This window comes from Athene cunicularia (assembly GCF_003259725.1).
Source record: "Athene cunicularia isolate RWA chromosome 3 unlocalized genomic scaffold, athCun1 chr3_part1, whole genome shotgun sequence".
Taxonomy (NCBI): domain Eukaryota; kingdom Metazoa; phylum Chordata; class Aves; order Strigiformes; family Strigidae; genus Athene; species Athene cunicularia.
In genome coordinates this window covers 58,015,408-58,033,100 of record NW_020799097.1, presented here as the reverse complement: position 1 = coordinate 58,033,100, position 17,693 = coordinate 58,015,408, and positions in this window count along the sequence as shown.

Here is a 17,693-nt window from a genome sequence, read left to right as displayed (position 1 = left end):
CCCCCGCCAGATCCCGGGCTCGCCCGCCATGGCAGGTGCGGGCTCCATGGGAGCTCCACGGCCCCCGCGGGCAGGGCCAGCACCGCGACCCACGGGGTGGGCAGGGGCTCGGCGGTGGGCTCGCCGCGACAGGGGAACCGCCGCTGAGGAGCGAAGCCCCTTGTTTTGCTTAGATCCCGGGTGTAAATACGTCCTTTGACTCGCGTGTCTCTTTCTCCAGGGGCCCCGTCAAGCGTGGCTCCCCGGAGCGTTTGCTGCGGAGGCTTTACTTGGCAGCAAGCAGCGTTGGCGGGCAGGCGTCTGAAGCCCGGAGAAGGGCGTTTCTCTCCCTTCTCCGGTGCTTTTTCCCTCCGAAGGCTCACTGCCTCCCCCCAGCAAGCCGCCGGCCCGGGGCAGCCCCCGCCCTCACCCTCCGCCGCCGGGAGGGAGCCGGGCGGAGCCCCTCGGTCCCTGCAGCCCCTCGGTCCTTGCAGGCCCCCGAAGAACTTTTGCCCCGGTGGAGGCAGCCCCCGGGAAGCATCTTAAAAAGGAGCGTGACCCCCTGAAGGAGCTCAAGTTTTACCCAGCAGCTCTCTTCAAGGCGATTCAAGATTGTCCCGAGTTTTTTTTACTGGACAGAGAAGGCGCTCAGACTTCTAGTCTTAGAGCTGGTTTTTATCCTTTACCACCTCCCTCTTACACAAACGTTTGTTATCCCGTTTCCTTCACCCAGTAAGCAGCCTCTTAGGGAGAACGGATCTATTACTTTTAAGTTACTTTCTCCTGTTAGGAAGCTCTAAGAACAGTAGAGAAAGACAATCCGCATTCATGCACTGCAGAAATGACGCTGTATTTTTTTTTATTTTTTTTTTATTTTTTTTTTTTTTTGTGATGGACTCGTTATTAACTGCCAGGAACAGCTGAAAAACGAGAGAAAAGCCCTTCTTTTTTTTTTTTTTTTTTTTTTTTTTTTTTTTTTTTTTTTTTGATTGTAAGTAAAATGTTAAGATATTTTCTGATTAGATTCATACCAAGCTGGGATTGACAGACTGAAGAAAGAACAGAGAACTGAGGAAACCACGTGCTACGATGCTGATGGAAATAATGCTCAAAAAAGGTGGCGAGACCTTAAAACATGTGGCTTTGCTTAGACAGTGGCTGCACATGGGTGGGAGTGGATGCACGGCGTCCCACGCACTTTTGCATCGTGGAGGAGTATTTGACTATTAGCAGGGCTGTAGGACTCTTGCCAGTGGGTCAAAGTAGGGGATGATCCATAAGTGGCTGCTCAGCGCTACAGTAACAACGTAGATGCTGACAGAATTGCACTGCCCTGAGGTGGATGTGGTCACTCCAGTAGATCGCTTCAGCTTACTTCAGTTTTGGGAAGTATAAAAATTGCACAGAGACTTGCTGTAGGAAACTACAATTTCAAGCTGAATATGATTTAAAAGCGAAAACAAAAAGTAGGAAGGAAGGAAGGAAGGAAGAAAGATGCAGTGTGTATTTATAGATCTTTCTCAGTGACATCTTTTAATGTTTATTATTGAGTTGCACCTCTGCAAATGTGATCTTGGCGAAGCAGTGAAGCTGACTCTCGGGTTTTTAGGCTGACTGCTGAAAACGTAACTCCGCGTCCCCTGTGATGTGTCACGCTACTTCGCTGCTTCTGGTGCCTACAGAGGTCAATGAACTCACCCTTGGGGTCGAGTGCTTCCTCCTGGGCCCTACTCAGTAGGTGCTGCATGTTTGTCCGGTCCTCCCATTAAATGCATGAAATGCTCTCCCTGAGAGCTGTCACTACCTCGTAGGTGTCAGGGCAAGACAAGGAAACCTCCTCTGGCTCCCACATAATAAAGGACCCAGGGCTGGGCCCTCTGGTGATAACAAGGGGGGCTGAGCAGCCCCCCAAGGAAGGGGCTGCTGGAAGAGGACTAACCCTGCAGTTGGAGAGCCTCATCCTTAACTATTTGCACGCTTCCTATGAGAGCTCAGGCACTCAGGACAATTAATTAAATTAACAAAAGGTGTAAATTAAAAGTGACTGTGAACTGTATTGAACCTCAATTTGCATGCTTTTATTCACAACAGAACTGACTGCAATTTGATTTAAATTAATTCACTTTCAGAATAAAATAACAGTGAATAGAATAAAAGCAGCTTTAGTTTTGAATGGATGTCTACACAGAATTGTTTGTGGTTTAACTAATCCACTCTAAAAATTAACTCTATTAATTTTCCTGGGCATTTCCATATAGCCTAGCTTGCTTTGTCTCTCTATTTTCGTCTTCTATCAGTAAAATAGAAATAGTAATTGCCTGCTAACGTTTTAAAGTCATTGTGTCAAAGGGTCTTGGTAACTGCGGCATTTTGCCTGATACTCGGGCTATATGTTCTGCAAAAGCCAGGTCTTGATTTCCTACACATGTGCAGAATTCTTGCCTGGTAGTGTTTTACGAGGACTGTACCCAGCTGTACATGACCACAGGAGACATGCAGCAGTGGAGAATTAGGGCCTCATTGTGCATTTTAAACTTTCACTGAACATCTCCTTGGCTTTGGCTCTGTGTTTTCTTCAAAGACTATGGGCCAAGATTTAGGAACTAACTTTAGTCATCTTAATGAACGGCTTCAATGGTGTTAATGGGAACTAGGGCACTTTCTTTATTAATGGAAATCAGGCCACTTAATTACATCACAAAAATACACAGAACCTAGTCTCACGGTTTTCTGCACAACACAAATTATGAACTTTAATCTATTTTAGAGGTGACTCTATTAAAATCAGTAGAGCTGTAGCAAGAATAAAATTATCTTATTATAATGGAAATAGAGTACTTGTAAAAATGAGCATATAAGCACAGCTTTCTCATTGAAACTCATTTCTGTTAAAATAAATTTTCACAGTGGTGAAGCATGGTTTGACTCGCTAGTAACTGGCAAGGATAGATAAACACATCCTGTATTGAAAATGGGGACCTTCTTGGATTTTTTTTTTTTTTTTATCAAAACATGGTGGGGTTTGGACTAAAGGAATTCTGTCTTTTTTAGTTCCTTCTTCCCAGTCAACGTCCTTCAGCATTTTCCGTTCCTTCTTGAATGTTCTCACTCCAAATGGGACTTATTTTGTGCTTTTTGGTTGCCAAAACCTGGGGAATTGTCACTGTTTGAGTTTTGTTGTTGGTTAAATTTTAGAATAAAAGCTAAGATGTTTTCCAGAGAGTTAGGAAGGAACCAATTTTCAGAGAATGCTAAGGAAACAGTGGTAGCATTAGCCGAGTTTTCTTGATGAGAGAAAATAGTGTATCACCTTCAGGCTTCAAACCTAGCTGTTAATAATAAAGCACATCACTTAATGCTCTAAAAATACTCCTGTATATAGAGTATGCATATAATAAAATTAAGCAACCCCAGCTAGATCCATGGTATTTTAATGAACTTCCTCAGTAACAGTAGTCATCGTTGGCACCTGGAAGTGACTATGAAACTACAGATCCTGTAAAACTAGGTAAGTAAACGGACACACTAAACATCTGCTTGTCAGTAGAAGAAGTTATGATTTCTGGAAAAAGCAAATTATTAATTAAAGCATCTTCTAAGTCTCTGCAATAAAACATGTAGGGTTAAAATGAATATTAAACAGATAAAATTTGTACCCAGATTAAGCAGGCATAAATCCAGTCAAGAGCCAGAGTCTTCCCCCACAGAAGAGTTTGGATCAAGATCTTAAACCAAAGAAAGAAACCAGTTTTCCCCAAACTGTAAGTTTTAAATACTGCCATGAATGTGTGTCCATGCAGAGAATAGTTATTCAAAATTGCAGAAAGTTCCCTTTTGTCAACCACTCTCATTTTCCAAGGGAGAGAAATTGCCTCTGTCTTGGTTGTGCTCAGCCTTGTGTCTTACGGCTGCCTGTGCTTAAACAAGTATTTTTGTGATTCTTTAGTTAATATCGCATTTGATCCTGCTGAGCTTAATCAGGAAAACCTGTGTTGACTGAATATGACTTTTGCTTCAATAAAGAAATTGAAGAACTCTCTGTAGGAACTGGGCCTAATTCCAATTTTCTTCTCACTTCTCAAAGAAAAGGATACTGTCAAAGTTTTTTTGATTTCTGGTGATAAACATTTTTTTCTCCTTCAAAATATTATATTACTTTGGTAGTATTTTAGTTTAACATGTTCTGATTAGTTTTATTCTGTGTATCTTTTTTGTTTATACACAGTTGAAAATAAATATGTCATATTACAGGAAAAAGACATCAGACTTTCTCTGCGAGAGGAAAGCTCTGCAGCTCTGAGGACATGTCAGGCTAATTGTCAGTGACTTAAAAAGTGTTCACTGTTCTTTGTGGTGCAAGAGATGAAAAAATCTGTGCAGACTGAAAGCTTTCCAAAATGTTAAATGCTTTCATTTGCTTGGTAAGTCATTTTCCTGTGTTTTATTTTTTATGGCAGATGTTAACCAAAGAACATTTACAATTGCTGTGAAGGAGCACTTTGCTTTTGGTGCTTGCTTGTTCCGCACGGGTGTTGGTGCTTACCTTTTCAAGGAGCAGAGGTTTCATTTTTGGACCCATGTTGTTCCCATTTTGGGCTCCATCGCAGGACCTGAGGCAGCTGACACCACTTCCTCAGGCCTGTGACCCTTCTGGAGCCACAGCAAATGGATACTCCCCCTGCCAAAACACCATGAGGTCCCCAGGTGTTTTTTTCCTGGTGTTAAGGACAAAACAGATGCTGTTATTTCATGTTTCTTCCCTCCAGCCCCCACCTTAGATGCTGTTGGGTTGTTTTTGACCATGGAATGCTTTTTTAAGTGAATATTTTAGCTTCCTTTTCTGAGCCAAATCTCAGGTCTGTGAAACTTTCTTTTCTTTCAGGCCATCACTGCCTCTTGGAAAGCTGCCCTGCCTGGCCTTCCACAAGCCCTGCTCCTTAGCTTCTTTTCCCACTTCGGATTGTCCATCTACCTTCATGAGACATGCTCAGGTCTCCCCTTCTGCTCCCTTCCTTTTTGCCAACTCCATCTCTAGGAACAGCCTGAGGACGTCTTATGGACCACAGCTCACAGAAGTCAATTTCTACCAATGACTTCTCCCCATCACAGAAGTGACTTTTACATGGTGTCTTTTTTCAATAGGCTCTCTCTCTTCCTACATACCTCTCCTGTCTTTGGCCTTTACACAGCCAGCGCTGAACCTCTCTTCTTCCTTCCTGAATCTTTCCTCTCCTCTGACGAGGCCGAGGGCATCGCTTCTTCCAGTCTTGGTGATAAAGGCTTATAATGCTGGTGCCTCCTCTGCCCTCTTGTTTGCTTAGACATGAAGGTTGTCTCCAAGTGTAGCTATCAGGTCTTCCTACAGAAGCAGAGAATAATCTGACTTTTCTGTTAGATAGACTAAACTTTGTTCAGGCTTCTGCCTGGCTTCCCAAGCACGTCTCTTCTCTGTGCTTCTGGACTGTTAGAAAAGATGTTCATTTCATCCTGGCTAATAGCTCTGGCCACAATCGCTCCTGTCTCTCCTTCTGGCTCCCCTGTTCCTACTCTTCCTGAAATACCCTGCCTTCACCATCTTGGCCCTTCCCCAGCCCACCCTCTCCCCTGCCTTTTTTCTTACCATATTCTCTCCTCCCTTCTTCTACTAGTCCAATCAAGTTAGATTTACCTGCCTTCCCTGTTTCTGTGCATGCAGAATCTCTGAAACGTTTTGGTGGATTTTCCAGACATACTCAGAGTTAGCGGTGGTTGTGCACCGCTCCCAAACATGAGGACTCTGACGGTTGTCTGTGACATCTGCTCAGACTCACTATACTGATTTTCCAGGCTCAGTAGATGCTTCTCAGTGCAGACTAGCTCCAGTGTTTTCCAGGTTATATTACAATAGCACTGCTAGTTTATATCTGGTATTATCTTTTTATTGTTTCTGGCCCAAAGTATAGGCTCTGTAAACACCAGGTGCCCCCAGGGCTATTAGGTATGTCCATGTCCCTAAGCCTCCAAAATGTTCCCATCAGCATTGGAGCTCCGGCTGTCTGGGAAACCCACATCGAGGTACTTGGCACACATGACTTTTTTTGCAGAGTGACATGTCAGAGCAGCGGCGCTTGGACTCCATGACCCATTCACCTCTGTGGGTGATGTGGTTCCTGCAGTCAGGGGGGAATTTGCTTCTCTGATAGGGGAATTCCAAGCTGGAGCTTCAGCCCACTAGCTCTGTTAGGGAGGAGGGAGGAGAGAGGGACAAGCTCCAGAAAGCTCCCTGCTGCTGGTGGGGAGGGGGTTCCCGGCAGATGGGTCTGGGGAGGGCAAAGGGAGGTAGGACATTTCCTCTGAGCGAGTAGAACATTTCCTCAGGTAGTCTGTGTTGAGGAAATGTGCTGGACAAACCTTCCTGCTCTGAGAGGGAGTCTGACAATAAGGAGAAGAAGGGAAAAACTTCTTGCTGGTATTGAGTAAGGAGGGGGGATTGTCACAGAGAGCCAGTGCCCTGCTGGAGGCAGTTTCCAAGTACCTGCCTCTCTGGAGTAAGTTAGTACTCACGCAATGGGTACATGTCACTCATGCTCTGCTTCCAAAGCCAGGTACCCTGCGGGGCGAGGGGACTCAGGGCACAGTTTCATCGGGGGTGTGGCTTTTGCTGTGATTTCAGAAGGACCCGAGTCCTTGTGCTCTTTGAGTCCATGGGCTCATCTGAAGTCCATTACTTCTGTTATTGATGAACCAATTTTTCATTTGTTCCATATAGCAAAACTTAAAATAGCACAAGTAATATGTATTTAGATTTTCAGAACAATTATTCCAGAGTTTCTCCAGGAATCTTAACTTTCTGCTAGTTAAAATTACCTTAGATAAAACCACTGCTATAAAGAGAGGAAGACAGCTGACAGACCAGATGCAAAGAGGAGATGCCAGCAGTGCTTTAAGGTCTAGAGAGAAGTGCCTGAGGGAATTTTGTTTGGTCCATTGATTTCTTCTGTATTGATCTTAAATGGGAAGTAAGCAGACTACCGGAGTGATACTAAAGAGCTTTAGAAGACCTGATAATAGCAGTGAGGACATGGGCATTTCAGAAAGCAACTCTGGAGAGCTCAGGAAACACGGCACAAGGTGAATCATGAGAAACAGGGATGCATTTCAGTGAATGGAGGAGCACAGAGTATTTATAAGATAGCAAGTCTATAAAGTGACCATCATAGCTCAGCTCAGCTGGTCAAATGGCTGCACTTGTGGGGCAAGCCTGCACAGGTGCCAGAGGAGTGCATCCTCACGGTACAGCCAGTCGCTGCCCCGTCAGTGACAGAAGCAGGCCATTTAGCCCGCTCTGACAGGTCAGGAAGAAAGCGGACGGCATGGGTTGCCTTCTGTTGCGTGTTTCACACTGTTCTTACCTTCTTGTTCAATTTGCAGGTTTTCGATTCAGAACATGCCTTGTACAGGGATCAGAGTAAAAACGGAAAACATTTAGAGAGGATGGTAACTCTGTGTAGAAAGAGAACAGAATTTCGTTGCTAGGGGCAGAGGTAGTATAAAGTGCATGTGTCCACACATCTTTGTCCACAACTTGCTCCTTGCCTTCCCCTTCCCCGTGGGCATAGACAGCATTTGCTTCCACATCAGCACCCCACTCCTTTTTCATGTGTGCCTGCCCAGGTTCAGACTCTAGTGGGGGAGAATTTAAGCCGTTCAAAACCAATGGAAGAACCTGTTGAGTTAATGTTCAATGTAGGCAGTTTTGAAGTCTTGGGTTGGCTGGACTTCTGATGTTTTGCTGGGGTTTCATGGTTGCTGGCAAAATGACTAGGGAAGTATTTCACAGAGTCATCTAAGGGAGAAAAGAAAACATCCTGAGAGAACACATTCCAGCAGATGACTAACTTTTAAAAATACGTTTTGATATTTACTCACATAACTCTACATCATACACAAAATTGTAACGGATGAGAAAATGCACCACTGACATCTCTTCCTAGGTTATTAAGTATCTTGTCCAGTAAAGACATGTTTAAATATCTCTTGTAAGAGATATTATAACTCTAAGAGCATAAAGAATGATAAACATTTGTTCTGAAATAATGGTGTAACTGATTTATACTATTATATAGTATACTTACTTAAGTATATTTATACTATACTATTTTATACTTCAGTAGGTTTGAATAGTCAACACATTTCCTTATCCAAAGACCTCCGATGTTCTAGTGATAGGAACTTTTTAATTGACTTCTATAGTAGCACCATTGCATAGCCAGTTATTAATCACTTCATTAACCATTAATTAACTAAATTAGTAACTGGTGCTTAAAAATCTGTATCATGTTAATATATGGTAAGTCAGCTTTTGAGTATGGTAGCAATTCATGTTGTATTTTTTAACATATTGAGTGCTCTTCCTAGACTCAAAATACCCAGACTTAGTGGCTCCCACATAAAAAATAAAATTGTTCAATGGCAAAGCTGCAGAACTCCAGTTCAAAGGGTGAAAGTTTTGCAAAGTGTTCCAGTAATAATAAATGTAAATTTTGCTATGACCACTTGGTGTCATCGAGTCGGAGTTAGCTAGTTAGCTTCTTGTTGTAGACTTGGTTTTAGTGTTAAAAAAAAAAAAATCACATTTATTATTGATTAAAACCTGGGGGACTAATCTTAGCTCTTACGCTTTCCAGATGAGCTCCTCAGAGACAGCATTGCAGGGTCACCAGAAGACCACCAGCCTTAACAACTGTATTCCCTCTCAGAGAGCCTGCTTTGGGGGCAGACCTAGGCATGTGAGTGAGACTTTTTGCCCTGATTACAAAATTATTTTACTGCTAGTGCTCCTGGAGAGCATTCAAGGTGAGTACATCCTGCTTGCTATACCTGAGATTGAGTGCAATGGTCCAGTGTCTGGCAGACAGCACTATTAGGTGACACAAGTGGAGACCTCAGGAGCTCCTATGTAAATCCAGTGTCAGCTCAGGACAGCTCTTCACTCACTCTGCGGCATGAGCCCTCCACCTCTTTGCCAGTCTGCTAGTGAGAGGAAAATACTCAGCCCTTGAAAAAGACAAACAACTAAAGATCTCTGGGGGGAAGAACATTCTTCAAGAATTCCTTGTGAGGTGAAACACTTGGAATATTTTTATTTTTCTTTGTAAAGAGCCTTCTCTGTTCTGCTCTCCAGTTGGGCGACCCTGCAGTGAGTTACACCCAGCAAATGGGTAATTGCTTGGAACTTGGAACCAAGGCTTGGAAAATCTTTTTGTGTTTAAATCTGTACCTAATCAAGTATCTCCTCACTCTGTGAGGAGAAAGAACATAGAGTAGAGAGGGGGGATATTTCACATTGGCAGAAATGAAAGATGATTAGGTTGCTTTGCTGCCACTTAAATTCAGTTTACCAGGAGACAGGTTTTGAGAGGGTTTTAATTGTGCCATACATCAGAGTTTGTTGTGTTTTAAATATCTACGGTGATTACCTTTGCTGCTGACAGAGTAAGGAATCCATTTGTGTCTGGTGCTGCTTACCACAAAAAGTGTAATATGGACAGTGTAACGGAACTGGGTAAAAACAGAGGTAGAATTAAGAGCCATTAGTAAAATGCAACAAATGAGTAGTTGGTTGCTTACCAAAAAGAAAATGGTCACACCTTGCCAGCGCTGTGACATCCAGTTATTCAAAGACCAGAACATTGCAGATTGATGTTGACAAACTGGAGCCAATTCACATAGAATAACTCAAACCACTGTTGGACTTCAAGGACTGGTTTATGGGAAAGATTAAAACAGCTAGATAAAGCCTGTCTGTCTAGGTACTTGCATAACAGTAATGAATGTGATATATTATGCTGCGTGGTGAAGGGCTTGGTGGAAGCTGAGGGATCCAGTAACCACTTACACAGTTCTAGGCTCTAAGCACAAAGAAAGGAAAGAAGTGGGTAAGGATTGCTGAAGGAGCACAAGTGCTAAGATGAAAAGGGGGAAAGCTCATGCCAAACACTAGGAAATATTACCTCCTGTGAGAACTGTTAGGCTGTGGTCAAAAGTTATACAAAACCCCTCAGCTGAGTCATTTAAACTGAATTGTAAAAAACACTCTAGAAAATATGCTGTATTGGCACAGGGCGAGCCTAGATGGGGGAACAACCAGCTTACTCCCTGGTTTCCTTTTTCCCAAGGGCTCTTTACTGCTAGTATGGTAGATATTAATTGAGTTAGCAAGAAGCAGAACAGGGATGGCTGGAGGCAAAGAGGGAAAATTCAGTACATGAGTTTTGTACATCGTGGGAGCTCAGCGTGGCTGCTCTTACGCAGATGCAGTAGCCCCATGGACATGGCATGTCACGCTGACAGGCAGGACACAAACATGCCTTGTCCCGCAATGAGCTATTGTATCAGCTCAGATCTAATCTTCCCTGTATCGCTGATCAAAGGGGTCTGCTCCTAGACGAACTGCTAGAAGACATAATGGGGCAAACCAGGGGATTTGCAACAGTGGCTCCTATTGCAACTGTGTTCATGGCTGGTTGTGCCTGTGGAAGGGGAGCAGGAGGCAGGAGGCTTCCAAAGACACGTCACCTTGCTGCGCTGATGTGTTTTCACTTCTTTCTCCTACCACCACCGATTTCCTGCATTTTCAGTTAAGAAGAAAAACAGTTGAACCTCTCACTCTGAACATTTTATGTTTCCTTCCTTTCTTGTATTGATAAGGCAGGAGTTACAGGGATTTTGGGGGAAGCTCTATGGCAGTTGGAAAGAGTCTGGAAAAAAGAATTGCTTTCTCGGGACCCTCAGGAGAAAGCTGCAAGGTGACATAAATGGCTCTTTGGTGCATGGAAAATGCTGGGTCTACTTACTCATCCTGCTGAGGTCACCACGAAGGCTTGGTGGTGCCCAGCTGTACCCATCGTGCACATCCAGCTACCATTACTTGCTTTTCCAGGAGCCTTCTCCCCATGGCTTTGCCACATCATGGCCAGCACCGTGTTCACCTGACCAAAATTAATTTAAAACACAGTCATCAGCATAAATACTTCATTGTAAGAAAATATTTGTCATTGTATAAAGTCTCAGTTCTCAGTCCATATTTGCTGGACAATCTTATTTTACATTTTGTTTACAAAGGCCACCTCAGATTATGCTGTGAATGTGATGAGCTGGAGTGCTCATTTCCCTCCATTGTAGCAAAATGACCCTAAAGATACACAGAATTAAGCACCTTATGGACTTTAATGTTTTTTATACTCACAGTACTCCTCCAAGCTGCAGAATGTTCATAATATGTAGATAGGCACGGGATGGGCTAAGGAATAGATTCACAACAGACACTGAAGTTCTGACTCTCGGCATTGGCTGGCGAAAGCCATGCCTTTTTAGAGGGGCTCCCAAGGACATACGGGCATGTCATGGGGAGAGTGAAGTACCTCTGAACAGCAGTCCACTCTGGGATGTGTAGAGGCATGTGTAGTAGGTGTAAATTATGTTTACATGTTGCTTAGCAAGCTAGTAGGAGTCACTGTGGGTATGTCAAAGCCCCAGGCCTTTCTGGATCTCTGATACTGATGCAGGGCTGCTGTGAGACACAGCCTGAAGCTCTCCCCTGGAGGTAGACCCCAAAGCATCCCATGCTTGGGGTTCTCAATGACACAGCCAGCCTGGTCCGAGGTGAGCAATGAAGAGACTGGACTTGAGCTGGAGAGACAAAGGGGAGAAGGAAAAGGCAAATCTGAGGCAGAGAGCTGGGGGAGAGCCCAGCCTGCTGCTCCTGGGTGCATGGCTGGTGAAAGAAGGAGGGAGGATCCCACCAGCAGGAGCTGGTCATGTAAGGTCAAGTAACAAACTCAGTTTCTCAGGCCTGTGCCACCAGCAGAGCAGACCACAGGACTGCTATCCTCAGCAGGCTATGGCCCTCCTCAGCTGCCTACACCCAGTCCCAGCTCTGTGCTACAGCCAGTTCTTTGTAAAACAGCCAAGCTTATCTCTCTCTTTCAAAATCTACTTGGAGGTGCAGTGCTTGTTCCTTCCATGCCTCAAAATTGGTGAATGTGGAAGGAGATAATTGCCTTCACTTCCACTGAAGTCATGGCCTTTTGGGATGACCATTAAAAAAAATATAAAAGAATGAGTGGACCTGCTCTTTGCATGGACAGTACTCTGAACAAGACCCGTCACAGCCTCCTGCATCCTGGCATGGAGGAGAAAAGTTTCATGGATTAGTGACACATGTCATTGTGCCAAACAAGCACAACCATTCTTCTCTAAGTATTTAGAGAGTAATAATAATAACTCTTAATTATAGTACTTAATATCTATTTTTCAAGTCTTGAGATTTTTTGGCATTTTGACCTAGTGATCTCGTTTCTTATGATGTATTACAGCAGGGGAGGGCAGGGTCAGCTGGAGAATTTTTGCTCATATACTTGTGTGAGTTGAGAGATGGCAGGGTGCTCTTCAGCAGATGTCCTCTGGCAGAACCTTTTGTCTCCATACCTGAGTGTTTTAAATTCTGGCTGAACTGCAAAGGACCAACCTTTCTCTCTCTGTCAGACTTACAGGCTGGGTAGCAAAAAGTGGACTTGTCAACATTTAAACTTCGGTGGGGTCTGTGATCTGTTTATTTGATAATGTATTTTTAGCAGAATATAATAGGTATCCTTTTCTGGGAGAGAAATGCAGTAAAAACTCCAGTAAATAAATACAAGTTTTTGTTTTCAACACTCTCCTCCTGGACTCCTGCTGTCAAGTGACTGCAAAATTCAAAGAGATTATTTTGGTGGTTCCAAAAATCTGTCATACAGATCTGAGTTTTTTCCCTTGTATTTGTCAATGTGTGACTAAGCACAAGTATTACAGGAAACATGGAAATGTTTGGGCTTTAAAGAATGGCTGTGGAAAAAGACCTCCTACTGATTAACAACTGCTGTTTAATAAAATAATTTTCGGATGTCCAAATTGCTGATTGTTCCAGTGAGGGTTACGTTCTGACCAGAAGGGATCCCACCAGTCCCATGTCATCAGCCCTGGTGCGCTGAGAAGAGGCTTTTCTGCAGCCATTTCCTGCTTCAAAACAATGGAGAATGAGAGATGCCCATCTTTGCTCCCTGAGGTGTTGGGATCTGTTTAGCACAATCTCTAGGGTGGCATCAAAATTACCGGAGAAGGAGCTAGGATTGGAGCTGGAGCACAAGAAAGTGTCTTTGTTTCAGAGATGCAACCCACTGAATGATTGGGAAGGCCCAGCTAGGATGGGAAAAGAGAAGATGTCTCATGCTTGCTGAAATGTTGAGGGCCAGTGTGGGTGTACTGGGAGCTAGCAGGAAGGAGAGTGGGGAGAGCCATGAAGCTCAGCCAGGAGTTTCTTTATGCTGAAGTTCTCCCTCTGTGACAGGGTCCCAGCTTGGCTGCTCTCACACTGTGCTCCGCAGGGCTGGCACTCGAGCGGGCTGCCTGCCGCACACCAAAGCCATGGTTGGCACTTGGACTGTTTTGTTATAATTGTGTCTATTCAAGTGCTCACACACACACTTTTCTCTTATCTCTGTTAGGTTTTGTGCTGTGAGGCTTTGGCTGTACTGTGACGCCCTGGCAAAGTGCTGCTGGGTGGGCTTTCACAGGTGATGTGCACAGTGCTGCAGCCAAACTCTTCACCTGGAACCAGGGCCTCATTCATGGCAGGTTGGGCACACTCCTGGCAATGCATGTTCCCTCTGCCAGTTTCTCACTGGGCACAATACACATCTTCAGCTCCATGTAGTTATCTATCTATTCTTAGCCTAAATGTGGCTGAAGGCAGCAAATTGATGTGGTTGCTTTTTTTTTTTTTTTTTTTTTTTTTTTCTGCTTACTGACATTAATCATTATGCTGTTGATAGCCCTGGGCAGGCTGCTTTAATTGACCAGAACTGAATCCAGTAATCATATCATGGAAAATATACATCACATTTATTTCAGTAGCACATCTGAATTACAGTATTATGAGTTCATGGCAAAATTCTCAGTGACTACATCAGAAGTAGGAGCAGAGCCATTGTCTGCTAGCACAGATGTAACTGAGCTGTGCCCCACAGTCTGTTGTGCTTAGGCAGGACAGTGAGGCTATGTCAAAAAAGTAATAAAATTATCCTCCCGGATCCTGCAGCCCAAACCCTATTCAGACAAGTAAAGAGGAGTCTGTGCATGGCAGTTGTAGAATGGTTTGCCATTGTTTTCTTCGAGCATAGCCCTTCAATAGGAGGGATAGCCAATAGTCCCTTCAAACAGCAGAAATGCTCTAATAAGAATACATAAAAGGGACCATCCAAAAAGACAATAATTACAGAAGCATTTCCTTTTATCCAGTTATCTACAGAAAATGATAGTTAAAAAAACAGCTGAGAGAGTAAAGCAACAAGAAAAAAACACCTGAGATTTAGTCTGATCAATTTATGCTTGGGAAAAAGAACAAGAAGTTATTAATCAAACAGTATTTGTATATTGACTAATGTGTTAATGAATTGAATTTTTATTAAATAGCACCAGCATGTTAGGTATTACATTGAAAAGAAACAAGAATGAATAGCTGGCCAACACATCCAATTTATCCTTTTTTCCATGGAGAATGCAAAGTCAGTGACCTTTGTTCAACAGAATGGTTGAGAGATGAGGCTTGGGACTATATTAAGTTACCCTAAATGGCAGAATCCAGGGGAAACAAATGTGATTAGTTGTCTAAACTTGACTCTGGATATATTCCTGTGGACCTTTTCTCATCCCCTTCCCTGCAGCATACAGACCAACAGCTAAATATTAACTACAATTAAATTAAACTGTAGATTAAGATGCTGATTTGCCAAAATTAATAGCTTGAGGACGAGGAGACTCCTTACCCCTTGGGGTCCATGAGTATGAATATGTTATACCTACTTCACTTTTTGCGTTAACTATATGTATTTGTGGTTGTTATAGTGGTTCACTGACATTAAAGCTCCGAATAGGCAAAATGTCACTTTTGGAATGCTACCTTATAAACCAGTAGGATTGTGTACATTATGCTAAATTTAACACGTGTAACTTTCGTTCCAATTTTTTATATAAAATTAAGACCTTATTGTACATGGGGGGAAAAAAAAGTACAAAATGCCTTACGGTGAGAGTTGTACATTTGTTTCAGACATTGAAGATGTTTGTTACTATAGGTTTTTAAAGCAACGCTGATGTATTTCTAGGTAACACCCACACCTTTAAACTTTGCTGTTTCTGAGAAAGGAGCTAGAATACACTAAAAAGCAGAGAACACAGATGTAGTAAGATATACAATTCACATACATGTGTGCACTTAAAATATAAGTAGCCTTTGATTAGATCATTGCCTCCTTTCTTCCAGGAAAGGTGGGTTTTAAATCATCAGGAGAGATCTGCGAGGGTTTCAAAGAGGAAACCTGTGAGGACATTGGTGAGATGGATCAGAACAGTCTGCCACTAGCAGTCCAGGGGGGTTTCAAGGAGAGGTAGAGCCCAGAATTAGTATATGTTCCTTTATATTGCAGTGGCTTAGTATGTTATTCTTTAAATATAGCTTACTTAGTAGGGAAGACAGCCTCTTCATAGTAATGAGGGAACATCTAGAGATAGATCGGTGTTTGTAGCTGCCTTGCCTTCAGTAGTAGATCCACTTTTGGGGTGCTTTAAAATTCTCCATTTCTTTCATGTTTTCATCTTTCTTTTAAGCCATCATGATGATGCATAAAAACTAGACAACACCCAGAATTTAACCTTTTTATTTCAGTTCTCCAGTAATAGAAATATTACAGCATATAAACAAAAATAATTCTTACAAATGACAAAGCTACAAATTAAATTGACTTCTGCCTCTTATCCATCCATCCATGCACTACAGATTTTGGAATCCATGAAAATTTTAATGGAGAATCCCAGTTTTCAAACCTTATTATTAGTAGCCAGAGAGAAATTATAATAATAGTTTCAATTATTCTCTAACTTGATCTGCATGGGATCTCCTTAGAAAAACTTGCTGTCTGCAGATTAGGCACATCCTTGAGTAATTTATTGTCTCAGGACCTCTCAGCCCAGGGGATCATGTGATTTCCTTGTTGCAAACCTTTGCTAATGAAATCAGGAACACAGTAAAGTTGGAACCCATCTTTCCATGACTTTATCCTCAACTCTCTTCTCTGTCTAGACCTGTACTTTAAGGCACTGGTGAGAAAATTCACAGTCCTGCTGCCTTTCTTGCATTCTAGAAGTGACTGTTAAGTCAGTAAGTTATGTCTCAAGAGAAAAAATTAAAATAATTAAGCTATCAAGACTGAATTTCATTTTGTTCTACTTCCAGAAAGGATTGAATTACATTAATGATGTTTTTGTGTTTGGTTTTTCCCTGGAAGAGTTGTAGGGACAACATGTGAAGGACTTGGTAATGAAATGCTCACCTAACTGACTGGGCTTCCAAATTTTCCTCTGTGTTCAATAAATGTGCAGACTGATTAAAATTCACCCCTTTCTATTTAGATGCTTGGCCCGCCCCAGCTGTTTTTCTGAATGCTAAAACTTTGCTAGGAAAAAAAGAAGACCCAAAAGAATGTGATGCTACTTTACAGAGGAGAAATCTTCTCTACCGTGACATTAAACTCTTAAAGGTGAACAAAGAGGGAAACGTGTCTAGAAATGCACAAAGAAGCTGAGCTAATTAAGAGAGCTCCCACTGCCCTCCTTCATGAAAGCTGCTATGCTTTTGAAACCCTGGAGATGGTTTCACTGTGAATTTGTGAGGTTAGGAATACAGCTGGGATGTTGAGACTGTGGGTTGGGAGGTATGTATAGAATGTGTTTGATCAGTTTCCCCGGTCGTATTAGAAAGAGATGGCATAAAACAAATGGGGTGGAAACAGGCAGAAAGGATGAGCAGCTCCCTCTGGGATAAGTCTGAACTGATTTAGATTGTGGGAAATAATTCTTTTGTGTTGAATGTATTTTTTCCTGGAGATTTCAGGAAGAAGGATTGTTTGTTTTTTTTCTCTTAATCTTTATCAGTGTCACAGAAAACATTTGTTGAGCCTTCAAAAACATAAGGCTCAAACCTTGCAGTCCATTACTCCAAGTATTAGCATGGTATGCTACAGCCCAGATTTCTGTATATTGACATGCAAATATCTTACCAATCTCTTCTTGCCCATGGCATTTTTCACAATTACTTGATTTCCTACTTGTTTTTTACCACATTTTGATATTCAACCCAGAAAAAATATTTTTCTTGCCTGAAACCTCCACTGAAGGGGTACTTGAACACTGCTATCTCTGGGCTCAGTGTATGTAATGGCAGCATGTTGGACAAACAGAACCTGGTTGATGCAGGACACAGTGTGTCTCTTTACAAGCCACTGAAAATAAATTTATGAACCTTCACAGCACCCCATTAAATCCACCAACATTAAGGTTGCCCAGGAGATCACAGCACACTGGTGAAGAGTTTCATATGCACTCAGTCCTTCCAGTCATATTCACAGTCAATAGCTCCTTCACTCCTCTTCTTCAGTAAGAAGAGTATCAACAAGCCCTTTACACTATCCTGAAATGTGCCAGAAACCTTGTGTCTCCTCTTCCCTGTTGAGCTCAGCTCTGATCATCTGATTCCTATACCAGCAAGGAGGGATTTCCTCACTCAACAGGACCATGGATAAAACTTGGCAGAAAGTAAAGAGTATTAATAATAACAGATGTTGTAATGTTTTTCTATGTTT